The sequence below is a fragment of the Salmo salar genome, chromosome ssa23 (assembly GCF_905237065.1).
Source record: "Salmo salar chromosome ssa23, Ssal_v3.1, whole genome shotgun sequence".
NCBI classification, from domain to species: domain Eukaryota; kingdom Metazoa; phylum Chordata; class Actinopteri; order Salmoniformes; family Salmonidae; genus Salmo; species Salmo salar.
The window spans coordinates 22651826-22667710 of record NC_059464.1 but is presented as its reverse complement, the minus strand read 5'-3'; the positions used below and the strand labels follow the sequence as shown (position 1 = coordinate 22667710).

Sequence of the window (15885 nt, the reverse complement as noted above, 5' to 3'; positions counted from 1 at the left end):
ATATTGATCAGCTACTGGAGGAGAAATGTAATGAATACTACTCTGTCAGGGGCTAGGGGAGAGAGAGGGAGAGAGGTTTGGATGGAGAGAGAGAGGGTAGGCTAGGGAGAGAGAAAGATAGGGGAAGAGAGAGGGAGAGCCTGTGAAAGGGCACCCCAGTCTATCTGTGCGAGGCTCCGCTGCAGCTGAAAGCCGCATTAATCACAGAGCGGCTACACACACACACACACACACACACACACACACACACACACTAGAGCTATAGCTGTTCCTCAGTCTTGCTCTAGTGCTTCACAGAATCTGGCCACTTACTCTTCACCCATGCAGACGAATAGCTGCATCTGTTCCTGTTCAGTCCACTGTGTGTGTGTGCGTGCGTGCGTGCGTGCGTGCGTGCGTGTGTGTGTGTGCGTGCATGCTTGTGTGTTTGGAAGAATGAGAGGTGTGCAGTGCAGGACCACACGTTGTGTCCACATCGCAACTCCTCATTTGGTAAAGAGAAATAGAGGGTGATGGGATATGACAGGAGGCAGACCCAACATTTGTCTGTCGCCCCGGGGTTATGCTGTGTGTGGGTGTGTGAGACAGGGGAATGTGGTGACTGGTGAGTATGTAATCGGGGAACAGTTCCAGCGGGTCTGTGGCTGTCTTTACCCTGTTGCCAGGTCTGAGGAATGGACCATAAGTGGGGAATATAGACCCTGTTTGATTGTGGGAAAACATTTGTTCTGGTTTTACACTTTTTCATTGCGCTCTCTTTTTTTTCTCTTCTACCCTCTAGCGTTCCATCGTGGACGATTCAGCACCAGCTAGCTATTAGTGAAGTGTTGTTTGTATGTATGTGTGTGTGTGTGTGTATGTGTCTGCATGTGTGCGTGTCTGCAGATGTTTCAGTCCTTCCACTTGTCTCCACTCACCTCTCAGGTCCCACTTGGATCGTCCACATTGGGATTTGAACCAGCCACCCTCCAACTACTGGTCCGGCTTTCTCCTCTTTGTGTGTGTGTGTGTGTGTGTGTGCTTGTGCATGTGAGGCCTCTTTCTACAGCCTTCATTGGCCCAGCAGGCAGCTTCAGGTCACCATAGAAACCCAGAGAGCATTGTCTAGAAAGCCTCAAAGAAAAAACTAATTTGGCTCACTCTCACTTTTTTCTCTCTCTTTCTCCCCAGCTCTTGCTGTCTCTCTCTCTCTCTCTCCCTCCATCCCCCCCCCCCTCTCTGTCTATTTCTCTCCTTGTGATTCATTGTAATGTATTCAGAAGCAGTGTGAGGCCTTCAGGGGTCTTGTTTGTCTATAAAGGACATTCTGTCTGTATAGTTCTCCCATAGGGCTGAGTTCTGTACAGTTCTCCCATAGGGCTGAGTTCTGAAAAGAACACACACAGAACTCTGCTTTCTACTTTTACCTCAATCATGGCTTGACTTCAATGGAGAGAAACTGTATCAGTGTTCTAGTGCCTAGTGTAGGAGAATGAGAGAAAGGAAGGAATGGGAAGGAAGGTAGCGAGGAGATGAAAGAAAAGAAACGGGCAGGGAATGGAGGGAGGAAGGGAGGAGGTGATGGAGGAGGAAGGGAGGTGATGGAGGAGGAAGGGAATTGACGGGTTTTTGGCTTGATGTCCTTCCCATTGATCCTGGCTTGTGTGTGTTTTGGTGTTCGTGTTTTAGTGTTCGTGTTTTAGTGTTCGTGTTTTAGTGTGTGTGTTCGTGTTTTAGTGTGTGTGTGTTTTAGGGGACTGGTATCAGTGATACAAAAATAATACTAAAAATCTGTTTTATTGTCACATACTCTATACCGGATAGGTGCAGTGAATGTGTTGTTTTACAATTGGAGCTGATTTCCTGGTGTTTTTACAGTCTTATGTCCATCAATAGAAATTAAAATAAAAAACTTGGTGGGCCAAATTCAAAACAATTTGGGCCATGGGCCACCAGTTGGGGAACCCTGTTGTACAGGATCTGCCATAGGGTTAAATTCCTTGCTCAAAGGCACATCGACAGATTGTTCACCTTATCAGTTTATCACCTTATCCAGCTTTCACCTCATCTAGCTATAGGCAGGTGAGTATAGTACAGGGTTGGAGAGGTAAGGGATGTGCAGGTTATTGCTCCAGCCCTGCTCTATAACACATCTGATCAGCTATTGAGCTGTTCATCGGGACATTGATTAGTCAAATCAAGTGTGCTGGAGCAAAGGCCTGACCACTCTCCAGAAGGAGGTTTGGCCACCCCTGGGCTAACGTTAGACAAAACCAAAGAGACAGTGTAGTCGTGGCTATCATGACACTACGCGAGACCCAAATGCAGACACAGGAGGCAGATGGTTGGAGTTTAAGATGCTTAATAAATCCAAAGGGAATAGGCAAGAGAATGGTCGTGCACAGGCAAAAGGTCATAACCAGATCAGAGTCCAGGAGGTACAGAGTGGCAGGCAGGCTCAAGGTCAGGGCAGGCAGAATGGTCAGGCAGGCGGGTACAGAGTCCAGAACAAGCAAGGGTCAAAACCGGGAGGACTAGAAAAAGGAGAAAAGGCAAAGCAGGAAAACGAGAAAAAATGCTGGTAGGCTTGGACATACAAGATGAACTGGCACAGAGAGACAGGAAACACAGAGATAAATACACTGGGGAAAACAAGCGACACCTGGAGGGGGTGGAGACAATAATGAGGACAGGTGAAACAGATCAGGGTGTGACAGTACCCCCCCAAGGGCCGCCACTTGGCGTCCTACCTGTGTGCATACCTTCTTGACCGGGGTTCTCGGCGGTGGAAGTCGGCATTGAGGGCTGGATCCAGGATGTCTCTAGTGGGAACCCAGCACCTCTCCTTTGGGCTGTAACCCTCCCAGTCAACCAGGTACTGGAAACCCCTGCCCCGTGGTCGAACACCCAGGAGACGTCTCACCGTGTATGCCGGATGGCCATCAATGACATGGGGGGGGGGCCTGGGGACTGAAGACAAAGAACTGTGAGACACGGGTTTAATTCTACACACATGGAACGTAAGGTGAATACGGAGGGTACGGGGTAACAAGAGACGAACAGCAGTGGAACTCAGGACTCTGGAGATGGGAAAAGGACCAATGAAATGAGGGGGCAATTTGCGGGACTCTACCCAAAGGGGCAGGTCCCGTGTGGACAGCCATACCCTCTGCCCAATGCGGTAGCAGGGAGCTGGGGTCCGGCGACGGTCCACTTGTCGACAATACCTGGAGTTGGTCTTGAGAATAGCCACCCTGGCTCTTCTCCAGGTACGTTGACACTGGCGGACAAACATCTGGGCCGAGGGTACGCTGACTTCCTGCTTTTGTTCAGGGAAGAGTGGAGGCTGATACTCCATGGAGCACTCGAAAGGGGAGAGTTCCATGGCAGAACTGGGAAGAGTGTTCCGGGCATACTCCACCCAGACCAGTTGACGGCTCCAGGTAGTGGGGTTGGTTGAGACCAATCACTTTAAGGTGGTCTCCAGGTCTTGGTTTGCTCGCTCCGACTGACCGTTAGTTTGGGGATGGAATCCGGATGACAGGCTGGCCGGCGACCCAATAAGGGTGCAGAATGCCTTCCAGAACCGAGACGAGAACCCCAATCGGATACCATGTCTACTGGGAATCCATGGATCCAGAAGACATGCTGCACCATAAGCTGTGCCGTCTCCTTGGCAGAAGGTAGTTTGGTGGCGAGGGATGAAATGGGCGGCCTTGGAGAACCGGTCGACTACCGTCAGAATCACAGTGTTGCCATCAGATGGAGGGAGCCCAGTGACAAAGTCCAGATATGAGACCAGGGATGATGAGGAACCGGTAGTGGCTGCAGGAGGCCAGAAGGAGCTTGCTGTGGAGTCTTGTTTTGAGCACACACAGTGCATGCGGTGATGAAGGCAGAGACGTCAGGGACCATTGTGGGCCACTAGAAAAGTTGCCGAAGGAAGGCTAGTGTACAACGGGACCCTGGATGACAGGTCCGCCTGGAGGAATGAGCCCATTCCAGGACCCGGGACCAGACTGGATTAGGGACAAACAGCCGGTTAGCCGGGTCCCCTTCAGGTCCAGGCTGGGAGCGTTGTGCCTCGTGGACCAGGTTCTCAATAACCCAATCCACAGTGGCAGCAAGGCATGAGGTAGGGAGAATGGTTTCAGAGGTCGAGGGTGTGGCAGAGGAACTGTATAGGCGGGAGAGGGCGTCAGGCTTCACATTCTTTGGCCCTGGGCGGTAGGAGATGGTGAAGTTAAATCTGGTGAACAGATGGGCCCACCGGGCTTGCCTGGAGTTCAGGCGCTTGGCTGTACGGAGATATTCCAGGTTTTTATGGCCAGTCCAGACCAGGAATGGCTGTTCTGCTCCTTCCAGACAGTGCCTCCACTCTTCCAACGCCATCTTCACCACCATGTGTTCTTGGTTGCCAACATCGTAGTTCCTTTCACCAGGATTGAGACGATGGGACAGGAAGGCACAGGGATGAAGCTTCTGGTCCTGGGCAGATCGCTGGGACAGGATGGCCCCCACTCTAACAGCCGAAGCATCCACTTCCACCACAAATTGACGCGAGAGGTCCGGATGGATGAGGATGGGTGCTGGTGTGAATCGATGCTTCAGGTCCACAAAGGCTTTGTCGACAGCTGGAGACCATTTGAATGGTACCTTGGGAGAGGTGAGTGCCGAGAGGGGGGCCGCCAGGGTGCTGTAGTGCCGAATGAAACGGCGGTAGAGGTTTGCAAAACCAAGAAACCGTTGTAACTGCACCCTGGACGTTGGTTGAGGCCAATCCACCACTGTTTTCACCTTTCCAGGATCCATCTGAACATTGCCCTCAGCAATGACATATCCCAGAAAGGTGATAGTAGAGCGGCGGAACTCACACTTCTCAGCTTTCATGAACAGTTGGTTCTCCAGGAGGCGCTGAAGAACCTGTCTGACATGAAAAACATGTTCTTGTGCAGATCGGGGGGGGAAGGATGTTGTCAAGGTACACAAACACAAACCAGTTTAGCATGTCCCAAAGCACATCATTGACCAAAGCCTGGAAACAGCGGGGGCGTTGGGGAGTCCAAATGGCATGACCTGGTATTCATAATGTCCATTGGCTGTGTTGAAGGCTGTCTTCCACTCATCCCCCTCGCGTATCCGAACCAGGTGGTTGGCATTTCGAAGGTCCAACTTGGAGAATATGGTGGCCCCCTGGAGAGGTTCAAACTCAGAGGAGAGGAGAGGTAGGGGTAACGATTCTTGACAGTAATGTCATTAAGTCCCCTGTAGTCAATGCACGGACGCAGGGTCTTGTCCTTCTTCTCCACAAAGAAAAACCCTGCTCCGGCAGGAGATGCAGACGGATGGACGGCCCCAGTGGCCAGAAACCCCTCTATGTACTACCAGGAGTCCAGGAGGTACAGAGTGGCAGGCAGGCTCAAGGTCAGGACAGGCAGAATGGTCAGGCAGGCGGGTACAGAGTCCAGAACAGGCAAGGGTCAAAACCGGGAGGACTAGAAAAAGGTGAAAAGGCAAAGCAGGAAAACGGGGAAAACGCTGGTAGGCTTGGACATACAAGACGAACTGGCATAGAGAGACAGGAAACACAGGGATAAATACACTGGGGAAAACAAGCGATACCTGGAGGGGGTGGAGACAATAATGAGGACAGGTGAAACAGATCAGGGTGTGACAGTGGCAGGGATTTGAGCAGGGGGTAGAGAGAACAGGGATTAGAGCAGGATATCCAGAGTCCGCTAATCTCACTATATTCTAATCTATAATCAGATTAAACACTCATAATCTGTCTGTTGCATGGGATTATTGTCTGGAACCGCAACAGCAGCACACATCCTCTCCCTCTCCATCCCTCTCTCTCCATCCCTGTCTTTTCATCCCTCGCTCTTTCCATCCCTCTCTCTCCCAGCATCTCTATCCCTCTCCATAACTTCCTCTATATCCTTCTCTCCCAGCCTCTCCATCCCTCTCTCTACCAGCCTCTCTATCCCTCACCATACCTTCCTCTTCATCCCTCTCTCTCCCAGCCTCTCCATCCCTTCCTCTCCACCCCTCTCTCTCCATCTACCTCCCATTCCTCAAACTCGCTAAGCCAAATAGACACCACTGGACAATATCACTGGACTTCCTTAACTCTTTAACACACACACACACACACACACACACACTGTGCAGGGACTATTGAGCTGAGCCTCAGCCTACTCTCCTGCAATTTTTAAATTCATGCTCTTAGCTGCAATTACTCTAAGAGGGTGTGTGTGTGTGTGTGTAATGGCTATCAGATTTCATGCACATATCATTTCAATGAATTAAGGATTGTCTAAAACTACACTTTACTTAATAATGTTATTTGTTGTTCGATTGTCTGTGTGGAATCCAACCGTATTATAGATTGTTTGCTATGCTGAAGTTTGGGTAAGTGTCTGTCAAGGCTGGGCGGTATACCGTATTTTATGGTATTGATGTACGGACTGGTTTGGGTTTTTACTCTACCTGCTATTAAGGTATTTGAATGTTTGATTTGTTAAATGTGATAGACCGTGTGTAACGTCCGTTTTTATTGTTTACACTGCTACTTGAGTCATCACTCACTGCTCTCTCCATGCCACTTTCCTCACAGACCAAGCCCCGCCCCCTGTCACTCAAGAAGCGCATTTGTTGTTACTTGACCATCAGACACTTGCGTTCAGTCTGCATGATCAATGCAGCACATGTAACAATGTTGATGACAACCATGTTGTTTCCACTTTGCTTCTTAATATAAATCCACAAGCGTTCTATAATTACACTATTAGTTTGTGTTTCTTACATATGCAAACAGCTAGTTTGTCTTTTCTTAGCAAGTTTCAGCTAAATCGTGTTAGCCGCTAATGCTAGTTAGCTGGCTAGCTAGCTAATAAGTGTGCTGAGTCACAGCAAACGTAGCTAGCTAATACAGTCTGATACCAGCGCTGGTGTAGGCCTAAATCAACATGTTGTTTGTGCAACAGTATCTTCTAAATCCAAAAGGAATAGGAGAAGCATTAATATGTTGGCTACATGAAGGAACATTTAATGTAGCCAAAGATTATAGTGTCCCCTTGGAAACACTGACTATCGCTTTGGTTTTTACCCTGTCTCCTCCCTGGCGTTTTCATTCGCTGTCATGTCAAACAACACTGCCCATTATTATTTATATTCGAACTATAGAATTAGAATAAACATTCTATTTCCATGATTCCAACAATTCACCCAAGTGTTTTGATCTAAATCGCCAGTCAAATCGCAATTGCAACATGTGGTTAAAAATAAGGCTTTGTTTTTCTACCCATATCATGGAGCCCTCCATGAGACAGTGTGGAAATGATCTCAAATGAGTGTAGGAAATGCAGAAATGAATGTAAATGCAGAGAACTAGATTTGGTTGAAATAGAATTGAACAGTGTAAAACAATCAGAATGGAGAAAGACCCATTGAAATCAATTAGACTGTATTTGTTGCTACCCTAGGGTCACCTTAGGAGGGGTCATATTGTATTTGTGAGTGTTTGGAAATTGGATGACTGTATACCCCCGTCCCCCTCTCTCCTCTTTCCCACTTGTCTCTCTATACCCCTCCCCTCTCTCTCCCCTCTCCCTCTCTCTCTCTCTTTACCCCCCCACCCCTCCCCCCGTGTAGAGGTTGCCAGACACCCTTCCTCTGAGTTGAGCTGAGTTGAACAGGGACAGGATGCCAAATTGAATCAGAGAAACTGCAATTCAAATTAAATTGTTAATGTACCCTGCTGTCTGATGCAATGTAACTTGTCATTTGAATTGAAAAAGAGAGAGCGGGGTAGAAATAGATTTAATATTCTAATGACTAAAATGTAGGGAGAGAGAGCGCAAGGGAAAGAGAGAATGGAAATAGTAGTAGTTCAAGCATGGATGCCTTCTTTGTAAGGTTCACCGTTTATTCACACCACACACTAACAATCTCTCTTTTTCTCTATCCTCTCTCTCACCCACTCTCTATCCCCCTCTCTCTCTGCTCTCTCTCTGCCCGTAGGGATGCTTCAGGGAGGCTCTCGTTTGAAGTGGAGATTCACTCCCTCAGTCACACCAGTTGCCATTTTACTTCATTTTACATTTAGCCTACTACACCCCACTTTACAGAGGGAGAGAGAGAGAGAGAGAGAGAGCAGAGAGCTGGGATACACTGTCCCTGTCTTTTCCCTCCTTTTCCCACCACCTCCCCATCTTCTTCCCCTTCTTTATCCTCCCCCCTCCTCTCCCTCTCATCCTCCCCCTCTCTTCCTACTCCTCCTCTTCCTCTCTTCCTACTCCTCCTCTTCCTCCTTCTCCTTCTCCTCCTCCTCCTCCCCCTCCCTCTCCCTGAGACCTAGTGTACAGGAGTCACAGCACATTATAACACTTTAATTAACTCTAATTTTCCTACAACCTCATTTAACCCTAAGTACCCCACCTCCTGCCCATGACAGTACCACACACACACACATACTCTCACACACACACACACACACACACACACACACACACACACACACACACACACACACACACACACACACACACACACACACAGATCCTGCGCTGTGCCCTGGTAGACCCCAAAGGTATTAGAAGCTCTGTATGACATTAAAATGCGTTGGAAGGAAGTGTAAAACAAAGGTACATAAATGACATTTTAATTCCTGTTTTTATTCAGTCTTTGTCCTGCTGTGCAGAGAGGAGAGAGGTGGCTGTTGTTTTGGCATTTTCTCTTTATTCAGGAACACAAAAGATAATGTATTCGTCTGAGGGGAGGGGGAACGGGGGGGCAGGGGGGACAGGAGAGGCTGGTTTTGTTACACGTCCCAGAGGATAGCTTCTGCTGGCAGAGTGGGGGGAATTGTGGGTGAAATAATTATTAAAGAAAGAAAGAGAGAGCTGGGCCAAAGGAATGAACATATCCCTAGAGGATTCTCTCTTTCTTTTTCTCATTCTCTCTCCTTCTCTCTCTTTATTTCTCTCTCTCTTTCTTTCTCTCTCTCTCTCCTCTCTCTCTGGTTGACAGAATGCCAAGAGTGTGCAAAGCTGTCATCAAGGCAAAGAGTGGCTACCTTGAAGAATCTCAAATATAAAATATATTTTGATTTGTTTAACACTTTTTTGGTTACTACATGATTCAATATGTGTTATTTCATAGTTTTGATGTCTTCACTATTATTCTACAATGTAGAAAATAGTAGAAATAAAGAAAAACCCTGGAATAGGTAGGTGTGTCCAAACTTGTATATATACAGTGCATTTTGTTACGTTACAGCCTTATTCTACAATGGATTGAATTAAATGTTCCTCATCAATCTACATACAATATCCTTTAATGACAAAATGAAAACAGGTTTTAGATTTTTTTTGCCAATATAAAAATATAAACAAATAAAAAGCACAAATAAAAAAATAAAAGCAGAAATACCTTACTGACATAAGTATTTAGAACCTTTGCTATGAGACTCGTAATTGAGCTCAGGTGCATCCTGTTTCCATTGATCATCCTTGAGATGTTTCTACAACTTGATTTGAGTCCACCTGTGGTAAATTCAATTAATTGGACATGATTTGGAAAGGCACACACCTGTCTATATAAGGTCCCACAGTTGACAGTGCATGTCAGAGCAAAAACCAAGCCATGAGGTCGAAGGAATTGTCCGTAGAGCTCCGAGACAGGATTGTGTCGAGGCACAGATCTGGGAACCAAAACATTTCTTCAGTATTGAAGGTCCCCAAGAACAGAGTGGCCTCCATCATTCTTAAATGGAAGAAGTTTGGAACCACTAAGACTCTCCCTAGAGCTGGCCGCCCTGCCAAACTGAGCAATCAGGGGAGAAGGGCCTTGGTCAGGGAGGTGACCAAGAACCCGATGGTCACTCTGATAGAGCTCCAGAGTTCCTCTGTGGAGATGGGAGAACATTCCAGAAGGACAACCATCTCTGCAGCACTCCACCAATCAGGCCTTTATGGTAGAGTGGCCAGACGGAAGCCACTCCTCAGTAAAAGGCACATGACAGCCTGCTTGGAGTTTGCCAAAAGGCACCTAAAGGACTCTGACCATGAGAAACAAGATTCTTTGGTCTGATGAAACCAAGATTGAACTCTTTGTCCTGAATGTCAAGTGTCACGTCTGGAGGAAACCTAGCACCATCCCTACGGTGAGGCATGTTGATGGCAGCATCATGCTGTGGGAATGTTTTTCAGCGACAGAGACTTGTCAGGATCAAGGGAAAAATGAATGGAGAAAAGTACAGAGAGATCCTTGGTGAAAACTAAGCGTTCAGGACCTTGAACTGGGGCGAAGGTTCATCTTCCAACAGGACAATGACCCTAATCACACAGCCAAGACAACGCAGGAGTGGCTTCGGAATGTCCTTGAGTGGCCCAGCCATAGCCTGGACTTTAACCCGATCTAACATCTCTGGAGAGACCTGTAAATAGCTGTGCAGCGACGCTCCCCATCCAACCTGACAGAGCTTGAGAGGATCTGCAGAGAAGAATGTGAGAAACTCCCCAAATACAGGTGTGCCAAGCTTGTAGCGTCATACCCAAGAAGACTCGAGGCTGTAATCGCTGCTAAAGGTGCTTCAACAATACATTTGCAAGCATTTCTAAAAACCTCTTTTTGCTTTGTCATTATGGGGTATTGTGTTTAGAATGATGTGGGAAAACTATTTCATCTATTTTAGAATAATGCTGTAACGTAACAAAATGTGGAAAAAGTCAAGGGGTCTGAATACTTTCTGAATCCACGGTATGTGTGTGTATAGACAATATGGTCAGGATATGGATAGAAAATGTAGTATATCTGAAGAATAGTATATGTACAGAAATAGTTAAATAGGATAGGCCTTGACTAGAATACAATATATACTGTACATATGAAGTGGGTAAAACAGCATATAAACATTATTGAAAGTGACCAGTGTTCCATGACTATGTAAATAGGGCAGCAGCCTCTAAGGTGCAGGGTAGAGTAACCGGGTGGTAGCTGTCTAGTGACAGTGGCTAAAATTCAGGGCAGGGTACTGGACGTGGGCCTGCTAGTGGTGACTATTTAGCAGTCTGATGGCCTTGAGATTGAAGCTGTTTTCAGTCTCTTGGTCCCAGCTTTGATGCACCTGTACTGTCTCATCCTTCGATATGGTAGCAGGGTGAACAGGGCGTGGCTCGGGTGTCTGAGGTCCTTGATGATCTTCTTGGCCTTCTTGTGACACCGGGTGCTGTAAATGTCCTGGAGGGCTGTAAATGTCCTGGAGGGCAGGCAGTGTGCCCCCAGTGATGCTTTAGGCAGACTGCACCACCCTCTGGAGAACCCCGGCAGTTGCAGACGGTGCAGTTGCCATACCAGGAGCTGATACAGCCCGACAGGATGCTATCAATGGTCCATCTGTAAAAGTTTGTAAGTGGCTTATGAATTTCTTCAGCCTCCTGAGGTTGAAAAGGAGGTGTTGTGCCTTCTTCACCACACTCTCTGTGTGGGTGGACCATTTCAGATTGTAAGTGATGTTTACGCCGAGGAACTTGAAGCTTTTCACCTTCTCCACTGCAGCCCTGTCGATGTGGATGGGGGCGTGCTCCATCTGCTGTCTCCTGAAGTCCACGGTCAACTCCTTCGTCTTGTTGACGTTGAGGGAGGGGTTATTTTTCAGGCAGCACTCCGCCAGGGCCCTCACCTCCTCCCTGTAGGCTGTCTCGTATTTGTTCCGCAGCAGTTCCGGTGTTTGGGTTTTTGTCACAGATTATTTGGATTTACCAGGATTGGGCGACGTACATCCTCTGTGTTATGTGCTTATTGTTTAACTGTTGATATGTTCTAGGGGATATTTTGGCAACTCATTGATGCCGTTTCTATGTCTGCTTCCATTATGAAGGAAGTTAGAGGTAGTTTCACGAGTCAATGCTGACCAGCTAATGCTAGTTAGCAACTTCCTTCCCACTGGGTGCAGAGACATAAAAAGGTGTCCATGAGTTCATCTGACTCTTGGGAAGTAGATAAAGGGCTTCATTGCCAAAATCCCAAAGTATCCCTTGAAAATCCCAAAGTATCCATGCTGGGCCTCAAGGGACAGTCATTCTGACTGCAACATTCTAAAAGTGTAATTAATACATTTCATATATGCTTTCACAAAAATAATAATTTGGTTGTGTTTGAGAGGGTCTTGGGTAACAATAGAATAACTTTTTTTTCTTCAAATAACACAATAGCATTTTCATTTGTTTATGTTTCTGAAGGCTATATATTTAAAAAAAAACACACATTCAAGTGTTCAATCAATTTTATTTGTGGAGTGCAGTTGTTACAACTTTGAAACAGAAAGCATATGTGTTAAAACGTGGTAACATCTTCTTTTTATAATGACTAAAAAAGAGTACCCCAAACACCAAGACGCATGGTCAAATGACAAAAACATCAGTAGCCTGAATATCTTTATAAGCTCCAATCAATATGGTATGATGGCAGTCAAAAATGTCAGATTATTGTCAGCTCGTGCTTACATGTTGTATATCTTCACCCAATGGCATCAGTTGGAGCATGTACATCAGAGGAGGCTGGTGGGAGGAGCTATAGGAGGATGGGCTCATTGTAATGGCTGGAACGGTATAAATGGAACAGAATCAAACACATAAAACATATGGAAACCACATGTTTGACTCCATTCCAATAATTCCATTCCAGTCATTACAATGAGCCTGTCCTCCTATAGCTCCTACCACCAGCCTCCTCTAAAATCCATGTTACATAAACAACAAAAGCTGGTGAGTGCTTTGCTGATGTCGTTTTTTTGATTGAGATGTAGGGCCTGCTCACTCGGGTGACATTTTGTGCTGATAATCTTCCCGCAGCATTATCACTGGCTTGTTCTGTCAAAACGGTGTCCTCCCTTCCTCTCTCCTGTCTCACTGTTTCATTTGGTGGTGACGCGGGCTCCTGCTCGGTGCGCACCGTTCTGGCTTTTTTTGCCCTTCGGGCTCGCAGGTTTCGGCTCAGGCTGAGATTCAGAATCAGTAGAATAATCATAGATGTCTTGATACATTTTTTCCCACACCATTTGAGTCGTTTTCGTTCCGATTTTGTAGAAACGCTAATGCAGCATGTGCAGCATTTATCTTGGTCTTCTTGCCATTGTAAATGACGCACAATCTCACTGTGTACTCCAAGTAGGCCAGATTAGATTGATAAGACTATTTCGATTCGGTAGACTGATATAAATTACTGTACATCCCATTTTGAGATTATAATTACAATAGATCAATGCAATAGAATGGCCCGCCCTGTTCTTCATTCACAGTTAGTGATGACATAATTATGCATTATTCGCTTCCCCCGCTCATCAATTCACCCATTCTCCCCCTTTCTCCCCCATCATGCTTTACTTCATTTATTTAATCTGTTGTTATATGTTTGAAATTAGTTTCGGAATAGTTTAGGTTCAGTTTCCAGGCAATTATCGAGGTGATTATCAACAGCACCTTCAACTGTCAGGAGAAGGAGGGGAGCAGGCCCTAATCTTAGGAGAAGGAGGGGAGCAGGCCCTACTGTCAGGAGGAGGAGGGGAGCTGGCCCTACTGTTAGGAGAAGGAGGGGAGCAGGCCCTACTGTCAGGAGGAGGAGGGGAGCAGGCCCTAATGTTAGGAGAAGGAGGGGAGCAGCCCCTACTGTCAAAGGAGGAGGGGAGCAGGCCCTACTGTTAGGAGAAGGAGGGGAGCAGGCCCTACTGTTAGGAGAAGGAGGGGAGCAGGCCCTACTGTCAGGAGGAGGAGTGGAGCAGGCCCTACTGTTAGGAGAAGGAGAGGAGCAGGCCCTACTGTTAGGAGAAGGAGGGGAGCAGGCCCTACTGTTAGGAGAAGGAGGGGAGCAGGGCCTACTGTTAGGAGAAGGAGGGGAGCAGGCCCTACTGTCAGGAGGAGGGGAGCAGGCCCTACTGTCAGGAGAAGGAGGAGAGCAGGCCCTACTGTCAGGAGAAGGAGGGGAGCAGGCCCTACTGTTAGGAGAAGGAGGGGAGCAGGCCCTACTGTCAGGAGAAGGAGGGGAGCAGGCCCTACCGTTAGGAGAAGGAGGGGAGCAGGCCTTACTGTCAGGAGGAGGGGAGCAGGCCCTACTGTCAGGAGAAGGAGGGGAGCAGGCCCTACTGTCAGGAGGAGGGGAGCAGGCCCTACTGTCAGGAGAAGGAGGGGAGCAGGCCCTACTGTCAGGAGAAGGAGGGGAGCAGGCCCTACTGTTAGGAGAAGGAGGGGAGCAGGGCCTACTGTCAGGAGGAGGGGAGCAGGCCCTACTGTCAGGAGAAGGAGGGGAGCAGGCCTTACTGTCAGGAGGAGGGGAGCAGGCCCTACTGTCAGGAGAAGGAGGGGAGCAGGCCCTACTGTCAGGAGAAGGAGGGGAGTAGGCCCTACTGTCAGGAGAAGGAGGGGAGCAGGCCCTACTGTCAGGAGGAGGGGAGCAGGCCCTACTGTCAGGAGAAGGAGGAGAGCAGGCCCTACTGTCAGGAGAAGGAGGGGAGTAGGCCCTACTGTCAGGAGAAGGAGGGGAGCAGGCCCTACTGTCAGGAGAAGGAGGGGAGCAGGCCCTACTGTCAGGAGAAGGAGGGGAGCAGGCCCTACTGTCAGGAGAAGGAGGAGAGCAGGCCTACTGTCAGGAGAAGGAGGGGAGCAGGCCCTACTGTCAGGAGAAGGAGGGGAGCAGGCCCTACTGTTAGGAGAAGGAGGGGAGCAGGCCCTACTGTTAGGAGAAGGAGGGGAGTAGGCCCTACTGTTAGGAGAAGGAGGGGAGCAGGCCCTACTGTTAGGAGAAGGAGGGGAGCAGGCCCTACTGTCAGGAGAAGGAGGGGTGCAGGCCCTACTGTCAGGAGAAGGAGGGGAGCAGGCCCTACTGTCAGGAGGAGGGGAGCAGGCCCTACTGTCAGGAGAAGGAGGAGAGCAGGCCCTACTGTCAGGAGAAGGAGGGGAGCAGGCCCTACTGTCAGGAGGAGGGGAGCAGGCCCTACTGTCAGGAGAAGGAGGAGAGCAGGCCCTACTGTCAGGAGAAGGAGGGGAGCAGGCCCTACTGTCAGGAGAAGGAGGGGAGCAGGCCCTACTGTCAGGAAAAGGAGGGGAGCAGGCCCTACTGTTAGGAGAAGGAGGGGAGCAGGCCCTACTGTCAGGAGAAGGAGGGGAGCAGGCCCTACTGTTAGGAGAAGGAGGGGAGCAGGCCTTACTGTCAGGAGGAGGGGAGCAGGCCCTACTGTCAGGAGAAGGAGGGGAGCAGGCCCTACTGTCAGGAGGAGGGGAGCAGGCCCTACTGTCAGGAGAAGGAGGGGAGCAGGCCCTACTGTTAGGAGAAGGAGGGGAGCAGGCCCTACTGTTAGGTGAAGGAGGGGAGCAGGGCCTACTGTCAGGAGGAGGGGAGCAGGCCCTACTGTCAGGAGAAGGAGGGGAGCAGGCCCTACTGTTAGGAGAAGGAGGGGAGCAGGCCCTACTGTTAGGAGAAGGAGGGGAGCAGGGCCTACTGTCAGGAGAAGGAGGGGAGCAGGCCCTACTGTCAGGAGAAGGAGTGGAGCAGGCCCTACTGTTAGGAGAAGGAGGGGTGCAGGCCCTACTGTCAGGAGGAGGGGAGCAGGTCCTACTGTCAGGAGAAGGAGGAGAGCAGGCCCTACTGTCAGGAGAAGGAGGGGAGCAGGCCCTACTGTCAGGAAAAGGAGGGGAGCAGGCCTTACTGTCAGGAGGAGGGGAGCAGGCCCTACTGTCAGGAAAAGGAGGGGAGCAGGCCCTACTGTCAGGAGAAGGAGGGAAGCAGGCCTACTGTCAGGAGAAGGAGGGGAGCAGGCCCTACTGTCAGGAAAAGGAGGGGAGCAGGCCCTACTGTCAGGAGAAGGAGGAGAGCAGGCCCTACTGTCAGGAGAAGGAGGGGAGCAGGGCC

The 15885-nt window shown here is 49.0% G+C and overlaps 1 protein-coding gene across 1 annotated transcript in view; it reads left to right on the top strand.

Annotated features, from left to right (window-relative positions):
- Positions 1-15885, top strand: part of dab1a (DAB adaptor protein 1a) — an 87612-nt gene that overhangs the window by 1121 nt on the left and 70606 nt on the right. The window lies entirely within an intron of this gene.